The 20,152-nt window shown below is 40.5% G+C and overlaps 1 protein-coding gene and 1 non-coding gene across 2 annotated transcripts in view; one reads left to right on the forward strand and one right to left on the reverse strand.

The window, feature by feature from the left end:
- The window catches only part of SLC9A9 (solute carrier family 9 member A9), a 649,412-nt gene that overhangs the window by 276,454 nt on the left and 352,806 nt on the right, over nt 1-20,152 (forward strand). The window lies entirely within an intron of this gene.
- On the reverse strand, nt 10,318-10,390 carry TRNAK-UUU (transfer RNA lysine (anticodon UUU)). Its single transcript has one exon. It is a non-coding gene; the product is annotated as a tRNA-Lys (tRNA).

Raw genomic sequence — 20,152 nt, forward strand, 5'->3', positions numbered from 1 at the left:
CTACAACACTGCTAACTTGCTGTCCAAATACTAGATTGTGAAACAGTGTTTAAATGTAATTGAAAAAATATTGATTCTAAGCTGGCTTGCCCTATAGCAAATTGGCCCATGATCTGAGATTTCTTCAGGCTTGTCATTATCCTATAGTTTTGCTTACACTGACTCCAGCTGCCAGTCATCATGCTTTCTTACTTCTTGGAACACTCTCCACAATTTTTATTTACTCAGTCTGTTGCAGCATAAAAGTTTCCCAGATATCTGTTCTCTTAGGTCATTTACTACAGTTGGAGCAAATCAGAACCTGAACAGATTGATTGAAAATAGACTTATCTTCATCCTTACTTTAACTCACAGGAGTGTGGAAATAGGTTGGATAAGGAAGTTATATAACGCCACATACAACAGACATAACAGAACATGTTCCATCATAGATTACTAGAAAACTGGCATGATTTCACATTTGTTTTAGAGAAAAATATTTAAAGTGATTCAGCTACATAGACGTATACAGAAAAAAATGTACCCGTTACTCAGATTTTTTTCCAGAAGATTGATTTTACCTTAAGACTCTTTTTTAAGGAATAAAAAATATAACTACTGTTTAGTCCTTTTCCTTCCAATTCTCTTCCTTCCCCATTTCCCTTCTCCCTGAAGGTAGCTACTACCCTAAAGTCATTGCTTGTCCTTCTCAACCATCTCTTAATTATGTCCTATGTCTGTCTGTCTGTATGTATGTATGTATACATTGTATAACACATTTCTGTACATTTTATGTAAAAATTTACAAAAATAGTATTTTACTGTACTTATTTATTTCAATTAGGTTGTGTTCAGCAGCAAGTAACAGAAAAATACGCTATAGGATACTAAAGAATTGAGTGTTATTTGTCTCACAAAACAAGAAATCTAAGGAAAGGGGGTCCTGTTCTGATCCAGTGGCTCAGAGGCGTCGTCAGAGAGGACAGTGACGTTATGTGTCATACTCTGCACCGTCCCTGGGGAACTCTTCACCTGCTGGCTAGTTGTCTATGAAACCTCAGTTCATATTCCAGGGGGAGCAAAGGGGAAAGGCACACTCAAAACCTTTTTCTTTCTAACCCTTGTCATTTTCTTTAGGAAAGAAAAAACACCCAGAGAGAATTTCATTCATCTCATTTGCTAGAACTGATATACCTTTTGCTGCAAGAGAAGGCGAAGTATCGAATATTTTAGCTTTTCAACTTCCTTAAAAAAAGTCACTGGGAAAAAGGGGGACTGTTAACTCTTGAGTGGCTAATCATGATGTCTGCTATGTTATTCTTTTAAAACTTGCTCTTTCCACTTGCCATCATCTTTTTTTTATGATTTATCCATATTCATAATTCTAGGTATAATCCACTCATATTAACTACTCAGTAATAGTTCATGATATAAATATATTAAAATTTGTGTATTTTCCTATCAAAGGGCCTTTAAGTTGTTGCCGTCTTTTTGCCATTACAAAATTAAAATATTTGTGTGTGTGTGTGTATCTTTGTACTCATGTGAGAATTATATGTATAATATTAATGTAATATATAATACATATATTACACATTATATGATATACAGTTTACTATATATTATTACATACAATATATATATATATCTACATGGTGAAATAGGCTAATAGAGCATGTCATTTTCATCTCTGTTTGTACACACAGGTGCATGCACACATATACCTTACTCTGTACTTTTGATGTAAACACTTTTTAATACTTCCTATTTTCTCCTTTTCTGCTTTCATTTGGATTATTGAATGACCTATGTCTCTTTTATATTTTTATTCTACTGTGTGAGTGACTCATTTCAGTTTCTTTTGTTGCCTTTGTCGTTATCCTTAAATTTTAAACATATAATTCACATAGCATCTGTAATTAACAAAGTCCAAAACAAATAAATATCTCTAGCAACATCCTAGATAACACCCCAAAAATGAAAATGCTTTAACTCTTCTTACTCCTTCCATCATTCATGTGATTATTTATTATTTTAATTCCACCTCATTTTTAACCAAATAATCATTGTTGTTACAATTAATGTTTATTTTGGTTTATCTTACATTTAATAGTTTCTTTAATTAACATTGCTTCACAAACCTGCTCTTTCTTCTGTGTCCAGCTTTCTTTTTTCTAAAACTTTTCATGTAATGATTATTTTACTAAAGGCATGAGATTTTTGGTAAATTATCTCAGTAGTGGTAATTTACCAGTAAATTATTAGTCTTTGGCTTAAATTTTTCTTTATTTTGTTCTCACTTTTGAAGTATAGTTTATCTAGCCATAAAATTCAAAGTTGACAAATATTTTCCCTCAGAACTTTGGACATATTAGAAAACTGTATTTTGAACTTTGTTGCTATTGATTAAAAAATATACTCTGTAACCATTATCATTTTTAAAGCTAACCTGTCTTTTCTTTCTGGTTGATTTTGGTTTTCTTTCTGTGTATTGTAATTGTGCCGTTTCACTACAGCATGTCTAAGTGTGCATTCAGTTCAGTTCAGTCGCTCAGTCGTGTCTGATTCTTTGTGACTCCATGGACTGCAGCACGCCAAGCTTCCCTGTCCATCACCAATGCCCAGAGCTTGCTCAAACTCATGTCCATCGAGTCAGTGATGCCATCCAACCTTCTCATCCTCTGTCGTCCCTTTCTCCTCCTGCCTTCAATCTTTCCCAGCATCAGGGGCTTTTCCAATGAGTCAGTTCTTCCCATCAGGTGGCCAAAGTATTGGAGTTTCAGCTTCAGCATCAGTCCTTTCAATGAATATTCAGGATCAATTTCCTTTAAGATTGACTGATTTGATCTCCTTGCTGTCCAAGGGACTCTCAAGAGTCTTCTCCAACACCACAGTTCAAAAGCATTAGTTCTTCGGCCCTCAGCTTTCTTTATAGTCCAATTCTCACATCCATACATGACTACTGGAAAAATCATAGCTTTGACTAGATGGACCTTTGTTAGCAAAGTAATGTCTCTGCTTTGTAATATGCTCTCTAGGTTGGTCATAGCTTTTCTTCCAAGGAGCAAGCATCTTTTAATTTCATGGCTGCAATTAGCATCTGCAGTGATTTTGGAGCCCCCCAAAATAAGGTCTCTCAATGTTTCCAGTGTTTCCCCATTTATTTGCCATGAAGTAATGCGACCAGATGCCATGATCTTAGTTTTCTGAATGTGTGCATTAATTTTACTTTATTCCACTCAGAACTTAATATGACTATCCAATTTTATAAAAAATCTCCTATAAGGTAGTCTCTCTCTTGTCTCTTTTCTTTCGTTTAAAACTGTTATTAGATATCTGTTGGATCTTTTCAATTTATTCTGCATGTGTCTTATTATTTATTTTTTTCCCTTTATATTATTTGAATGATTGACTCAGATCCTGTTCTCTAATTCTCTTTTGAACTGTGTCAGCTGAGTTTTGCCAGTATTCTTGCCTGGAGAATCCCAGGGACAGAGGAACCTAGTGGGCTGCTGTCTATGGGGTTGCACAGAGTCAGACACGACTGAAGCGACTTAGCCATAGTGGCTCAGACAGTATAGAATCTGCTTGCATTGGGGAAGACCTGGGTTCAGTCCCTGGGTCAGGAAGATCCCCTGGAGAAGGAAATGGCAAACCACTCCACTATTCTTGCCTAGAAAATCCCATGGACAGAGGAGTCTGGTGGGTTACAGTCAGTGGTGTCACAAAGAGTTGGAAATGACTGAGCAGTTAGCATTTACTTTGTAGATTTTGGTTTGTTTCTTTTTAAAATTGGCTATGTATTTTCATTATGTTATATATATTATTCAGACTGTGCTGCTGTTTCTGTTTCTTTTGGTTCAAGTTCTCCCTTTTAAATTTTTTTTCCTGCTTCTCCTTCACAGTGGTTGCTCTTTCTAAACTATGTATATATTTTTAAATCTTTTTATTAAACAAAGTTAGAATGAAAAGTGAAGGATATTGGTTTGAATTCTCCTTCAGGTCAGTTAAATGAAGCACACAAATTTGTCTTTGGTGAGGGTTTTGTTTTGTTGTTTTTTTTTTAGTGGCATCGAGTAGGGCTTATTCTTGCTTTCAGTTTTCCTTTTGTTTCTTACTCTTGGAAATTTCCATTTTTTTATTTTGCATTCAGCCATGAGTTCAAGAAGCTGTTATAATTTATGTATAAACTTATATGCACTAATACAGGAAGGGACTCTATATAAGTTTCATTCTGCTGGATGCATGAACCACCTATTAACAACTTTCTGAGGACACTTAACTTCCTTAACATTGCTGTGTCCTCCTGTCAGCACTAGGCGATGTCATAAAGTCACTGAAAACAAATGCACGTCTTAAAAGTGGTTTCTGAACAATTTCTTAATATGTGCCAAAGATAACATCTGCTAATATGATTTCCTAAAGCTGAAGTTACAACATATGTTCTACTGGTCATAGCCCATGTGTTATGGGTTTTGTTCAGTCCACAGACACATTTTGTTCAGTCCACACAGTGTTCAAAATTTTGTTTTCATTTCTAACATTTAAAAATTAGCCAATTTTACATAATGGTTAAGATTTTCAATGTCTCTCACAGACAATTAAAAATAACCAGAAAAGCATGCCTGTGCCACAACTGAAAACAGGGAGTTCTCATCCCTGGCCCTCATTTCCACAGACAGCTAGGTCCTTTACGTTATAGGTGTGGCCTTGCTGGGACCTAAGCTTGTAGCTTCTGGTCTAAAGAAGTACAAAAATTTGTGGAGTGCCATCAAATAACTTACCATTCAGCTCCTAATAAATATGCAAAGGGCTGATTAATCTGGTTAGTTGGTGAATGCTTTAGCATTTAGGCACTTTGACTCACTAAGGTCAGGATGACAATCTGCTCTTTTGACTCAGTCTAAGGGAAGCATATTTATTTGGGGGAGTAATCTGAGGTCTTGTAAAGAAAACATACTACTGATTGTAATAAATGTAAACACAGTGGGTTCCAATGTGGTTTAGACCAGCAGAAAAGAGCAGAAAAGGCTTTCATTTTTGCTTTGTATTGGTGCATTTGTATCTTTGTGAGGTTTCGTGGTTTTACTGGAAGCAGGGCCTCCAGAATTCTCTCTAACTCTTGTTTCAACCAGCGGGCCCCTTTTTGGAAATGTGACAGAATCTGTGGATAATTAATAAGAATTGGACATGTTTCTAATTTTAAATTATTCTTTCTTTCTGTTGTGCAAGAATTCAGCAGTATTACAGCTGAGTGGGAGTGCTGTATACTGTTATTAAATAGCTTTATTATTCCCTTGTAGGTTAGCTATTTATTAATTTGATCAGCACTCATGTGGAAAAAATGGCCTTTATTGTGTTGCCATCTCTTCCCTGTAAACTGTGTTCCCAGGTAGTCAGAAGCATATTACTTGTTTTCACTTGTACCCCATACACCTCCACTTTTATTTCACCCCTTCTTGAGCCACACTAAGCTTCTCACCATAACCAAGATGACTCTTGTTTAAATAATTCTTTTATTTATTTATTTATTTTTGGCCGCCCTGGGTCTTCACTGCTGCGCACAGGCTTTGTCGAGTTGTGGTGAGCGGGCGCGACTCTCCAGCTGTGGGGCATGGGGGTTACTCTCTAGTTGCGGTGCTCAAGCTCCTCAAAGCAGTGGTTTCTCTTGTGATGGAGCTCAGGCTAAAGGGCCTGGGCTCAGTGATTGCAGCTCAGAGCCTTCGTTGCCTTCTCAGCGTGTGGAATCTCCTGGACCAGGGATCAAATTCATGCCCCCTGCATAGGCGACTGGACCACGAGGGAAATCCTAGATGATTCTTGTTTTCCCTGAGTAGTAATGCCAGCCTCTCCCTCTTCGTTGGGTCCAGTTTGGGTTTTGTCCCAAGTCAGGGATCATTTTTCTCTCCCCAACACTTTCATCCTACTTTATTCACCCTGTGATGAACAGGACTGTCAGCTGGTTTTATGGCTGGCTCTCCGTGTAATTGTTCAATACTAGATTTTGAGCTCCTTAAAAGGAAGCTTTACTTCTTGTCTTGTTCATCTTTGTATTTCTAGGGCCTGCTACCCTGCTTTGCACCTAACGATTACTCAGCAAACTCATAGTATCTTGAATTAGCCTTAATTATATCCACAAAGGACTTGAGTTAGTTTGTGGGACTAAGGAACATTTACTTTCAAAAAGGGTAATAAGTAAAAGATAAGACATCTCTTAAACAAGAAGATGAGTATCTGGCACCAATTAGATACTTAGTGCATGCATGCTTAGTCATGTCCAACTTTTTGTGACCCCAAGGACTGTAGTTCACCAGGCTTATCTGTCTATGGGATTTCCCAGGCAAGAATACTGGAGTGGGTTGCCATTCCCTTCTCCAGGGTATCTTCCCTACCCAGGGATCAAACCTGCATCTCCTGCATTGGCAGGAGGATTCTTTACCACTGCACCACCTGGGGAGCCCATAATTAGATACTTAATTTGGCACTAAACTTTGTTCAGAGCCTCCTGGCAACAAAGTGCAAAGGGAAGTATGTCAGTTTACACAGTTCTCCAAGCCAGCTAAAGAAAATACACAAATTATCTGCCAGTATTGTTATTAAAATGTGAAAAGTAGGGCATAGGGTGACATAATAGACAATGTTCTTGATTGTAGTCTTATGAAAGACACAAAATTATCCTTCAAATTGACCTTTTAAAAATCTGCCAACTACAAAAGCTAAAAGTAAAGCAGTAATCCCTAACTACATAAAGCCACTGCTATTATATAATAGGTCTGTAAAGTTGTTTCCTGATGGTCTGATGTGAAACCAAGTTAGACCTTAAGTAACTATCAATTATCCATTGCTGGGTAGCAAATTACCCAACAACTTTGTTTGCTTGATATGGCAAACATTCATCTCACTGTCCCTGAGGGTCCACTGAGACCCTCTGGTTCAAGGTTTTATAACTTTGCAGTTGAGCTGTTGGCCAGCACAGAAGTCTCTGAGGACTCAGCTAGGACTAAAAGATCCACTTAAAGCTCACTCACATAGCTGTTTAACTTCCACGCCACACGTTCTCCTCCATAGGGCTGGTCATGACTTAACTTCCCCTTCATAGAGCAATCTAAGAGAAAGACTGAAAGATTATGACATAATGCATGCGAGAGAAAGAAAAAGCAACCAAAATGGAGGCTGTGGTAACTATTTAAGTCTAATCTCAGACAGGATGTACTATCACTTCTATTGATCACACAGACCAGCGTTGGTACAGTGTGAGAGGGGACTATCACTTCTATTGATCACACAGACCAGTGTTGGTACGGTGTGAGAGGGGACTACACAAGGGTGTCGGTACCAAGGGTCAAGGATGGCTCAAAGGATGGCTCAAAGGATGGCTGCCACGGCACCCAAGGATGTTTGGTTCTCGTGTACTTTAGATTGTCCTTCTCACATCTCAGATGTGATCACTTGTAAGTAGTGAATGAAGACCATTCAAAGTTGACTCCTGTGGTTGCAAGTCAATATTTATTTGTTGATTAATGAGAGACATATATACTTCTTTGGGCTTCTCGGGTGGCTCAGTGGTGAAGAATTTGCCTGCCAAAGCAGGAGACACAGGTTTTATCCCTGGGTTGGGAAGATCCCCTGGAGATGGGAATGGAAGCCCACTCCAGTATTCTTGTCTGGGAAATCCCATGGACAGAGGAGCCTGGTGGGCTACAGTCCCTGGGGTCACAAAGACTAGGACACAACTGAGCACGCACACGTGTATATACTTCCAGTCCCAGGAGACAAATGCACCTTGAACAGGGTAGAAATGTGAGTATTCTTTCCCACCCTTGCAGTGATAAGACCAACAGTTTCCATGAAAGATAGCTGATTATGTTTAATGACCTACAAGAGCTGCGCATAGGTTTCTGCTCATAAAATATGGAAGAAAACTCTTGGCTTTAAAACCCTTAAGCTCATGTGCAGTCACAAGCATTCTCAGCCTCAAGTCTTAGAAATGCTATTTCACATTTCACATGCTTGATTTTTAGTAGGACTGCATCTTAAATGGTCCTTGGGGAGAGAGCTAAAGAAGGGAACCATCTTAAACTGTGAAAGGGACTTCTTTGGAGAAAGCCAGGTACTCTTACCATCCCTATTATACAGAAAGATTAAGTAATTTACACAATATTACAGAGCTAAGCATCGGTTATATTCAGCCAGGAAAAAAGAGATTAGGCTCTCTTACTTTAGACTACATGCAGAATTGCCCCACCTGTGCCTATATTTCCTTTAGCCTTTTAAAAGGATTTATTAAGCCATTAAAAATGAATGAAATATTAATCAAAAGGCACACAAATGCTAGTATTAAATAGAGTTAAAGTTAATGTACTTAAGTATTAAGAATTTCTAAAGGATAAAAAAATTGCTTAAATTCCCTTTAAAGGGAGCTAATGAATGTTTGGAACAACTGACCTGGTGCTTTCGTCACCAAGAAAAACTTCTCAAGGGGCAGACTGTAGCTAAGATCTCACCGTTGTGATCTTGAGAGGTGTTGACCTAGAGCCCTTGGGTCTGAGCCAGGGCCTCTAGCAGGGTCAGGGGCAGGCACAGGAAGGAGGCCTGTGGCTGCGGGGCCGGCTACGTGCTGCTGGTCTCATAATGAGGAAACCAGTGAGTTTTCAAAGCAAGCTCGTCCAACAGGCCTCCCCAACTCTCAGCCACTTTGAAGCATCAAATAATACAACAGCAAATTTAATTTTTTTATATGATAGCATTAAGGACAAATAAAACCTGCAGGAGTAATAAGTTTTTAAAAATTGAAGAAAGGTATTGTGGCAAATTTTTTAAATAAATAAGAAAGAGAACATGAGAAAACTGTTTTCTATAGGTTGGAAACGTAATAGAGGAGAAGTTCTCCAGAAAATTTCCCCAGCAGGGCCTCAAGTCTTAGTCAGGGCAGGGTGAGGGGTCAGAGGGATGGTAATAGAGGTTCTGGGAGGCTGGGGGTGGGGATGAATGTGGGAGCAGTGGGGATGTGGGGGGAGGGTCTTGAAACCAATGGGGATTCTGCCAGAAGAATCTGCAGATCCCCCAGAAGAGTCTGCAGGGGAAACAGTGCTTTTGTGCAAACACATGGACACCTTCCATCGAGTTCAGGCGCTTTTCAAAATATGCAGAACCGGTCTTCCTTCTGGATGACTTTAAATGACAGCTAGATAACAGGCTCAATAAAGGTGTGCTTTGCAGGCCTCTGGGCTTGAGAACCTGGAATTAGAACACCTGGTCTGTTAGCTGGAGTTTTGCTCACACCATGGCACTGGCTCCAAATTCCAGCAGAACACTTAGGTCCTCTTGAGTGGAAACAGTGAGAAGCCTAGTCTAGCTACATGTCATCCATCAGACAGCTGATTTAGAGGATTCTTTCTGTGATAACTACACTTCACCATTCACGAAGTCTTCCTACATCTATTGTACAATATGATTCTTATGACAACCCTAAGATAAGTAAGGTAAACTAATGTAATTATCATCCCTTTTTTACAAATGAGGCGACAAAGGCAAAGAAAAGCATCAGTGACTCCCCAGGGTGTCATCTGTAACCATGGTGTTGTGTGTGCCACGCACGGCCTCTTATCCCCACCCCCACATCTCCCACCTGCCATCCCCAGCAAATTCACTGTAAGAACACCAGTCCTGTAAGCTATTGTACTTCATTAAATCACTGCCTCTAGGGTAGCAAAAGTTACTGTCAAACCCAGAGGGTCTGGCAACAACCCTGCTCCCTTCACAGTGAAAATTGAAAGCAGTGGTTAATCCACCATGCTGTAAATTAGCAATACAGAGTGGAAGGGTTAAATACATGACTTTGGAGAATTGTTGATAGCTCAGTTGGTAAAGAATCCACCTGCAATGCAGGAGACCCCAGTTCGATTTCTGGGTCAGGAAAATTCCGTGGAGAAGGGATAGACTACCCACTCCAGTATTCCTGGGCTTCCCTTGTGGTTCAGCTGGTAAAGAATCCTCCTGCAATGTCCGATCCCTGGGTTGGGAAGAGTCCCTGGAGAAGGGAAAGGCTACCCACTCCAGTATTCTGGCCTGGAGGATTCCATGGACTGTACAGTCCATGGGGTCTCAAAGTTAGAAACAACTGAGTGACTTTCACTTTCATTTTGAAAACTGTATAGTTCAGTTCAGTTCAGTCACTCAGTCGTGTCCGACTCTTTGCCAGTCCATGGACTGTAGCATGCCAGGCTGTACATAGGTACACAAAATGTTAAATTAATCCTGGAAGTGCTATGATACAGTAAAAGAGCAGAAGTTTTAAAGAAAGATGTTCTGAATTTATTTTGTTTATTTATTTTTTGGTGCCTGGATAGGGACATGAACCCTGGACCCTCAGATTAAAAGCCTGATGCTCTACCAGCTGAGCTACCTAGGCTGTTAAGAAGATGTTCTGAATTTAAACCCTGGCTTCCCTGTTCACTCTTTTTGTTTGTTTGTTAGTTGTTTGATCATTTTATTTCTTTATTTAAAAATTTTCTGGTATACTGGGGCATAGTTGACTAACAGTGTTGTGTTAGTTTAAGGTGTACAGCAAAGTGATTCAGCTATACACACATGTATCTATTCTTTTTCAATTCTTTCCCCGTTTGTTGTTGTTTAGTCACTAAGTCATGTCTGCCTCTTTGCAGCCTCATGGACTACAGCACACCATCCTTCCCTCTCCTTCACCATCTCCCTGAGCTCGCTCAAACTCATGTCCATTGAGTCAGTGATGCCATCAAACCATCTCATCCTCTGTCACCCTCTTCTCCTTTTGCCTTCAATTTTTCCCAGGATCAGGGTCTTTTCCAAAGAGTTGGCCTTTCACATCAGGTGGCCAAAGTTTTGGAGCTTCAGCTTCAGCATCAGTCCTTGATTTCCTTTAGGATTTACTGGTTTGATCTCCTTGTAGTCCTAGGGACTCTCAAGAGTCTTCTCCAGTACCACAATTCAAAAGCATCAATTCTTCAGCACTCAGCCTTCTTTATGGTCCGACTCTCACATTCGTACATGATTACTGGAAAAACCATAGCTTTAACTCTACGGACATTTTCAGGCAAAGTGATATCTCTGCTTTTTAATATGCTGTTTAGATTTGTCATTTTCCCATTTAGGTTACTTCAAAATACTGAGATCCTTGTTGGTAATCTCTTTTTAATATAGCAATGTGTACATGTCAGTCCCAGGCTTCCAACCTATTCTTGCCCTCACCTCCCACCCCCATCCCCTTCCCCAGCAATATTCACTGTTTAAAAGAATTCGGCTGAGTCACTTAACTTTGCTTAATTTCAACCCCTAAATCTACAAAATGGAGCTTTCATGACAAAACATTTCATTGGAATACGAAGAAACTCATATAAGATATTGTCTCTGAAGTCACTTTATAATTTTAAATTTTGAATTATTTCAAATCTGTTTGGGGAGGGTAACAGATCATTTCCCATCTCAAAAGATTGATTGTTGGTTTTCATATTTATTGTCTCTTTGCTTCCCCACGCCACCCCTCTCGCTTATATTTACTGGCATATCACCATCATTTACAATATTGCCAGGCACTTAGTAGGCACTCAGCAAATATTTGCTGAATGAATAAGCATGAAAACCAATAGAAATAATCATATTGGAATTTAATTAAAGAGAAGAAATTTTGAAAGATAACCTTCCTACTATAATTATTTAGACTGTCTCCCTCTAGCTTCCCAGGTCTAAGGGAAATGAAATGTGTGGTTAAATACACTTGCATCATTTCCACTTACATCTCCAATCGTCACTTTCTTATACCCAGTTAAGATAAATCACACAGAGCTTCCTCCCCATATTGTTTTCTGATCTTCAGCAAACCCTGCCAAGAGCTAGAAAGACAGCCCAGTGGGTCTCTTCTCTCCGCCCTGGGCACAAGGAAAAAAGAGGATTTGAAGTATTTGAAACCATTTGTAAAAAAAAAAAAAAAAGAAAAAAATATATTTCACCCTTCTGGTCTATTTAACATTCTGTATCACCCATATTTCATTACCTTAGCTCCTCGCAATGACTATGAAATAATTTCCGGATTCTTTCCTTATCCATGGTTGCTGGTCAACATGAGTGATTTCTTGCTGATCAGTTTTTCTGATTTACTGGGAGTTGAGTTTTGGGACAGTCCTCTCAAATCCACTGAGGAACAAGAATGTCACCAACCTCTGTACCTCATTGATATTAAAAAGCTAATAACATTTATTAGCATTAAGGATTGACTTACCAATGTTAATATTTAAATCTGATAAATTAATGAGTTCTTCTTTTATTTTTTGCATGCTTAAAGAATTCTAATCTGTCTAGAGGAAACGTCTCTGTTTTAGTTACTTTTCAGAGCAGCAAAATATCTGCAAGCAGGGCTAGGCATATAGGTAAGAAGCCAAGAAAACCATAGTTGGAACAGTTTTTGATTACTTGCTTAACTCTGGATGAGTGACTTCATTCTCCATATTTCCTTTGATTTCTGTGTTGTTTTTTAAAGAAAAGAATGAAGAGAGCCACTGATTTCCTACTTTGCAACATGATGAGAAGACAAATGAAATATTTTGATTTCTTACAGGTCTCAAGGAACCATAGGAGTTTGTTTGTTTTATTTCCATTTTATTATGTATTTTATTATGGATGACATTGAATATTTCAGGGCACTGCGGAGAAGGCAATGGCTCCCCACTCCAGTACTCTTGCCTGGAAAATCCCATGGACAGAGGAGCCTGGTGGGCTGTAGTCCATGGGGTCACGAAGAGTCGGACACTTACTGAGCAACTTCACTTTCACTTTTCACTTTCATGCATTGGAGAAGGAAATGGCAACCCACTCCAGTGTTCTTGCCTGAAGAATCCCGGGGATGGTGGAGCCTGGTGGGCTGCCATCTGTGGGGTCACACAGAGTCGAACTCGACTGAAACGACTTAGCAGCAGCAGCGAAGTAACTTGGATTCTTTTGCCTCCAAGCCTAGTCTGTGGTCAGCCTGAGCATCATTTGCATTGCGGTAGCACAAAGGAAAGAAGTGGTATTTTGCTAGGTCACAGAGAGTGTCAGTGCCAAGTCAGGACCAAACACAGGCAATTGTTTAGCTCATAAAGCCCCAGAGCTTCCCGCGGATTATTTGTGGGTCACATCTCAACCTTATGTTTAATAACCGCTACCACCTCAAAGATTGCTGATTACTCAGACGTTAAGCACAGCCATTATTTCTTTGCAAATAAAGGCTCTCCTCACAGAATAAAAAGACCACTTGTGCTTTCCAAGTAAAATCCTTTTATTATTAGATTCTGGGTATTTGGCTACTTATACCATATAATAATACTTATAATTCAATGATCTTAATAATAACAAAATAGCTGTAACTGATTGTTTGATAAAATACAGAGAATTCCAGAAACATAACTATGTTTTTACAAGATAAGTCATAGTATGAGGCTGGGAACATAATTTCTTTTCAGACCCTTTTCCCATGAGGCATATGGTAGACTTTCTTTTCCCACTTTGCTGCTCAATCCCACTCCTGTCTTGTGTGACAGCAAGAACTATCCCTTCAGCTTTACAAAGGGAGAACTAGTTTGAATTTTGTTTAGAATAAGGGATTGAGGCTGCCAACATTTTAAAAATGTATTTACTTATTCGGCTGTGTTGGATCTTAGTTGCATCCTTCAGGATCTTTCGTTGCAATGCATGGACTCTCTAGTTGTGGCTCATGGGCTCAGTACTTGTGGCACGCAGGCTTAGTTGTTCAGGGGCATGTGGGATCTTAGTTAATCTGACCCGGGATCACACCCAAATCCCTTGCATTGCATGGATGATTCTCAACCACTGGAACCAGGGAAGTCCCAAGGTCACCAACATATTGAAGCTACTCACATCATTCCCTGGTGCCTCAGTCAGTAAAGAATCCGCCTGCAATGTGGGAGAACTGGATTCAATCTCTGGGTTGGGAAGATCCCATAGAGGAGGAAATGGCAACTCACTCCAGTATTCTTCCCTGGAGAATCCCCATGGACAAAGGAGTCTGATGGGCTTCTGTCCATGGCACCACAAAGAGTCAGACATGACTGAGCAACTAAGCACAGCCCATCATTCTCAGCATCTGGTTTGCCATGCAAATCAAGGCAACAAAACAACAAACAAAAGTGTCCTGCTCCTTGAGAACCATAATGTCATTGTTAAAGAAAATGGCAACTCCCCAGGTATCAATTTTTTTTATATTTGTCTTCATTGATGCCTACTGCACCCCACACAGAGAAAACCAAACTGTTTTCCCTTTTGAAAGACCAGGACAGCAACAGGCTGCACTGTCTCCCCAAATGGAAACTGGGGAATGATTTAAAATACATTGCATTGACTCCTTTGCAGCATTTTAATAACACATTGGTGTGATCCATGGAACTTCAGATAAGTAAGTCCTGAGCGAGTGCTATCAGTAGAGCTTGCTTCTGGAATGTTCTGGGAGTAGCATTGAGATTTGGGGGATGAGAATGTCTTTTTTAAGGCAGCAACTGGAGAGAATTATTTTAATAACAACAACCTGGTGCTAAGTATCTACCTGGGGAAACTGGGGGTAAGTTGAACTCTCACAGCTCTAAGTCACCCTCCAATAAACCCTTATCGGGGCACAGCCACAGCCCCATCTTTAGTTCTGCTTGGACTTATACACATGTCCCTCTCATTCTGGCAAAAGGCAGTAGCATCATTCCATCTGGGCATGTTTTAGGATGCCTCCTGGAAACAGCTGTGTTGCCTGTCTTTGTGTGGATACAGTATTTTTTAAAATGAAAATCACCATGGCAACAGCTGCAGTCACTTATTACAGAGCAGTGGAAGTGATGCTGGTATTTATGAGGAAATCTATGCTCTCAGAATAATGTGCCCCTTACAATGGAGTGGATTTTTCCTGCAAACATTACCATTTTTAAAAAAATAAAAAAAGTGTAAGAGTGTGTGTGAAAGAAATTTACCAGGGAACTGGAGAGTTCAGGGAATTTGGTAAGCAAGAATGGAGCCTTTTGTCTGTGGCCCCTGAGTTAAAAGCAAACCATCTGCTATTAGCTATCAACACTGGGGTTCTAGGGAGAGCAGTGCTTATTATTTGTTTTTGACTCCCTGTTACCTAATATGGCACTCTAAATAGAATTGTTTAATGATGGTGATGATTAGAATTAATTGAAGCAGTTTTCTGCTGCTTTTAGCACCACACCTTCCTTAAAGCATTGCTGCTGCTGATGCTAAGTCACTTCAGTCGTGTCCGACTCTGTGCGACCCCAGAGACGGCAGCCCACGAGGCTCCGCCATCCCTGGGATTCTCCAGGCAAGAACACTGGAGTGGGTTGCTATTTCCTTCTCCAATGCATGAAAGTGAAAAGTGAAAGTGAAGTCGCTCAGTCATGTCCGACTCTTCGTGACTCCATGGACTACAGCCCACCTGGCTCCTCCGTCCATGGGATTTTGCAGGCAAGAGTATTGGAGTGGGCTGCCATTGCCTTCTCCAAATTGGGGGCTGTAGGAACTGATGTGCTCTCATCTCAGCCAATAAGTATAAATTAGTTTAAGTTTGGTTTTCTTTCAACTCAGTTCTGAAATTAATAACATCTTTCATAGGCTCGTGCTTAATTTTCTGGCAATTTCTGTTTGCTAAGCACTAAGAAGGAGAGTGAAGAGGAAGCTAACAAAGGAAGATATGCCTTGACATATTTTCAAGACTGTTTATTATGGGGGAGCATCTGTGTGCTGAGTTTTGAATGAGTTTTTCATATTCCCTAAGCGTGATGTCACATTATTTAGTGATCAATAACATAGACCGTGTTCTTGATAGACGCAATCAGATAATTCAACAGGAAGCATTTAACTATAAGGAAAGAGAAGAGTGATACAAACTGTGGGTAATTTATGGAAAATAAAACCTCAAAATCTGAGGTCTCTAAGACTACAGATAAAGGAGCTTTGAGCACAGCACAAACATCCTTCAAAAACGAAATCCTTCACTCACTCCAAAAAGCTCTAACATCTGATGAGATGTTTCAGGTGTGCAAGTAGGATGGGCGGGCAGGAGTGTGTGGTTACTTATGTCTCTGAGTGTGCATGTGGGATGAAAAGAAAATACGACATATTATTTGCTTCATCTCTCATAGTGTTCAAATCCCTTAAAGAAAAGTTATTCCATATATTTGTTGGCTGTTGGGCCCTAAAGTTTTAGTTGTATATTTCACTACCAAAAGTATATTTCATCTAAACTTAGTTAAACTATGTTGTGCAATGGTTTGTTTTCTCCCATCACTCAGAAGAAGCAGAGAAGCCCAAGGAGAAAGATTTTTGCTCTGGGCTATCAGAAACATATTGCAAAAAGGCTCCATCTCATCCTATTCCTGGAAATGACTGCAAAACATAAACCTTTCCCCCTTTAAGCCCAATCACAAAGGACACAAAGGATTGTTTCATTTTTATTAGAAGGCAAGGAAGCATATTAGAATCCACTGAGCAGCAAGCAGTATGTCTCTCTCTCTCCTTTCTGCTGCCAACTTTGTTTCCCATTCAAGTCAACCAAGCAACTGTTACACAAAATAAGCCAGAATTTGGGATTAGAAAATGATTGGATAGAGTCTCTCCAGAAAACTCTTTAGTGCTTATGATTTACATCCCCCTCATTTCTACATCCACAACTGGGTGTTGTTTTTGCTTTGGCTCCATCTCTTCATTCTTTCTGGTGTTATTTCTCCACTGATCTCCAGTAGCATACTGGGCACCTATCGACCTGGGGAATTCATCTTTCAGTGTCCTATCTTTTTGGGGTTCTCATACTGTTCATGGGGTTCTCAAGGCAAGAATACTGAAGTGGTTTGCCATTCCCTTCTCCAGTGGCCCACGTTTTATCAGAACTCTCCACCATGACCTGTCCATCTTGGGTGTCCCTACATGGCATGGCTCATAGTTTCACTGAGTTAGACAAGGCTGTGGTCCATGTAATCAGATTGGTTAGTTTCCTGTGATTATGGTTTTCAGTCTGTCTGCCCTCTGATGGAGAAGGATGAGAGGCTTATGGAAGCTTCCTGATGGGAGAGACTGACTGGGGGAAACTGGATCCTGTTCTCGAACCCAGGTTTCCTGCATTGCAGGTGGACACTTTAACTTCTGAGCTACCAGGGAAGCCCAGGGCATGCTCAGAAAATCTTTAATCCAATTTTCTGTCAATGGGCGGGGCTGTATTCCCTCCCTGTTATTTGACTTGAGGCCAAACTATGGTGGAGGTAATGAAGATAATGGCGACCTCCTTCAAAAGGTCGCATGCACACACTGCTGCACTCAGTGCCCCCAGCCCTGCAGCAGGCCACCGCCAACCCACGCCTCCACCGGAGACTCCTGGACACTCACGGGCAAGTCTGAGTCAGTCTCTTGTGGGGTCACTGCTCCTTTCTCCAGGGTCCTGGTGCATACAAGGTTCTGTCTCTGCTCTCCAGAGCCTGTTTCCCCAGTCCTGTGTAAGTTCTGGCAGCTCTGTGGTGGGGTTAATGGCAACCTCCTCCAAGAGGGCTTTATGCCATACCAGGGTCTACTGCCCCCAGAGCCCCACCCCTGCAGCAGTCCACTGCTGACTCATACCTCTTCAGGACACACTCAAACACAGTTGTCTCAGCCTCTGTGGAGTCTCTGGGTCCTGATTTCGCCCCTCCTACCATCTTGCTGGGGCTTCTCCTTTGCCCTTGAATGTGGGGTATCTTCTCAAAGTCATCCCAGCGCCGCACAGCCACCACTCCAGTGCCTACCATCTTGCTGGGCCTTCTCTGCCCTTGGATGGGGGGTATCTCCTCATAGTACCTCCAGCACCCTGCAGCCACCGTTCCAGTGCCACGCAGCTGCAGCACCACTCTTCGAATCAAGACAAATTGGAAGTGATCAAATGGGAGGTGGCAAGAGTGAACATTGATGTTTTAGGAATCAGCAAACTAAAATGGACAGGAATGGGTGAATTTAACTCAGATGGCCATTATATCTACTGCTGTGGGCAAGAATCCCTTAGAAGAAAGGGAGTAGCCATCAGAGTCAACAAAAGAGTCTGAAATGCAGTACTTGGAGGCAATCTCAAAAATGACAAAATGATCTCTGTTCATTTCCAAGACAAGCCATTCAATATCTCAGTAATCCAAGTCTATTCCCTGACCAGTAATGCTGAAGAAGCTGAAGTTGAACAGTTCTATGAAGGCATATAAGACCTTATAGAACTAACACCCAAAACAGATGTCCTTTTCATTATAGGGGACTGGAATGCAAAAGGAGGAAGTCAAGAGATACCTGGAGTAGCAGGCAAATTTGGCCTTGGGGTATAGAATGAAGCAGGACAAAGGCTAATAAAGTTTTGCCAAGAGAATGTGCTGGTCATAGCAAACACTTCTTCCAACAACACAAGAGAAATGGACATCACCAAATGGTCAATACCAAAATCAAATTGATTATATTCTTTGCAACCAAAGATGAAGAAGCTCTATACAGTCAGCAAAAATAAGACTGGAAGCTGACTGTGGCTCAGATCATGAAACTCTTACTGCCAAATTGAGACTTGAATTGAAGAGAGTAAGGAAAACCACTAGACCATTCAGGTATGACCTAAATCAAATCCCTTATGATTATACAGTGGAAGTAACAAGTAGATTCAAGGGATTAGATCTGATAGACAGAGTGCCTGAAGAACTATGGGCAGAGGTTCGTGACATTGTACAGGAGACAGTGATCAAGACCATCCCCAAGAAAAAGAAAGGCAAAATGGCTGTGTGAGGAGGCCTTACAAATAGCTGTGAAAACAAGAGAAGCAAAAAGCAAAGGAGAAAAGAAAAGATATACCCATTTGAATGCAGAGTTCCAAAGAATAGCAAGGACAGATAAGAAAGCCCTCCTCAGTGATCAGTGCAAAGAAATAGAGGAAAACAATACAATGGGAAAGACTAGAGATAGCCTCGAGAATATTAGAGATACCAAGGGGACATTTCATGCAAAGATGGGCACAATAAAGAACAGAAATGGTACGGACCTAACAGAAGCAGAAGATATTAAGAAGAGGTGGCAAGAATACACAGAAGAACTATACAAAAAAGATCTTCATGACCCAGATAATCATGATGGTATGATCACTCACCTAGAGCCAGACATCCTGGAAAGTGGGCCTTATGAAGCATCATCAGAAACAAAGCTAGTGGAGGTGATGGAATTCCAGTTGAGCTATTTCAAATCCTAAAAGGCAATGCTGTTAAAGTGGTACACTCAACATACCAGCAAATTTGGAAAACTCAGCAGTGGCCACAGGACTGGAAAAGGTCAGTTTTCATTCCAATCCCAAAGAATGGCAATTCCAAAGCATGCTCAAACTACCATACAATTGCACTCATCTCACACGCTATAAAGTAATGCTCAAAATTCTCCAAGCCAGACTTCAATAGTATGTGAACCATGAACTTCTAGATGTTCAAGCTGGATTTAGGAACGGCAGAGGAACCAGAGATCAAATTGCCAACATCCACTGGATCATCGAAAAAGCAAGAGAGCTCCAGAAAAACATCTACTTCTGCTTTATTGACTATGCCAAAGCTTCTGACTGTGTGGATCACAATAAACTGTGGAAAATTCTGAAAGAGATGGGAATACCAGACCACCTGACCTGCCTCTTGAGAAATTTGTATGCAGGTCAAGAGGCAAGAGTTAGAACTAGACATGGAACAACAGACTGATTCCAAATTGGGACAGGAGTATGTCAAGGCTGTATATTGTCACTCTGCTTATTTAACTTATATGCAGACTACATCATGTGAAATGCTGGGCTGGATGAAGCACAAGCTGGAATCAAGGTTGCTGGGAGAAATATCAATAACCTCAGATATGCAGATGACACCAAACTTATGGCAGAAAGTGAAGAAGAACTAAAGAGCCTCTTGATGCAAGTGAAAGAGGAGAGTGAAAAAGTTGGCTTAAACCTCAACATTCAGAAAACGAAGATCATGGCATTTGGTCCCATCACTTCATGGCAAATAAGATGGAGAAACAATGGAAACAGTGACAGACTTTATTTTCTTGGGCTTCCAAATCACTGCAGATGGTAACTGCAGCCATGAAATTAAAAGATGCTTGCTCCTTAGAAGAAAACCTATGACCAACCTAGACAGCACATTAA

The sequence above is a fragment of the Capricornis sumatraensis genome, chromosome 1, assembly GCF_032405125.1.
Source record: "Capricornis sumatraensis isolate serow.1 chromosome 1, serow.2, whole genome shotgun sequence".
NCBI classification, from domain to species: Eukaryota; Metazoa; Chordata; class Mammalia; order Artiodactyla; family Bovidae; genus Capricornis; species Capricornis sumatraensis.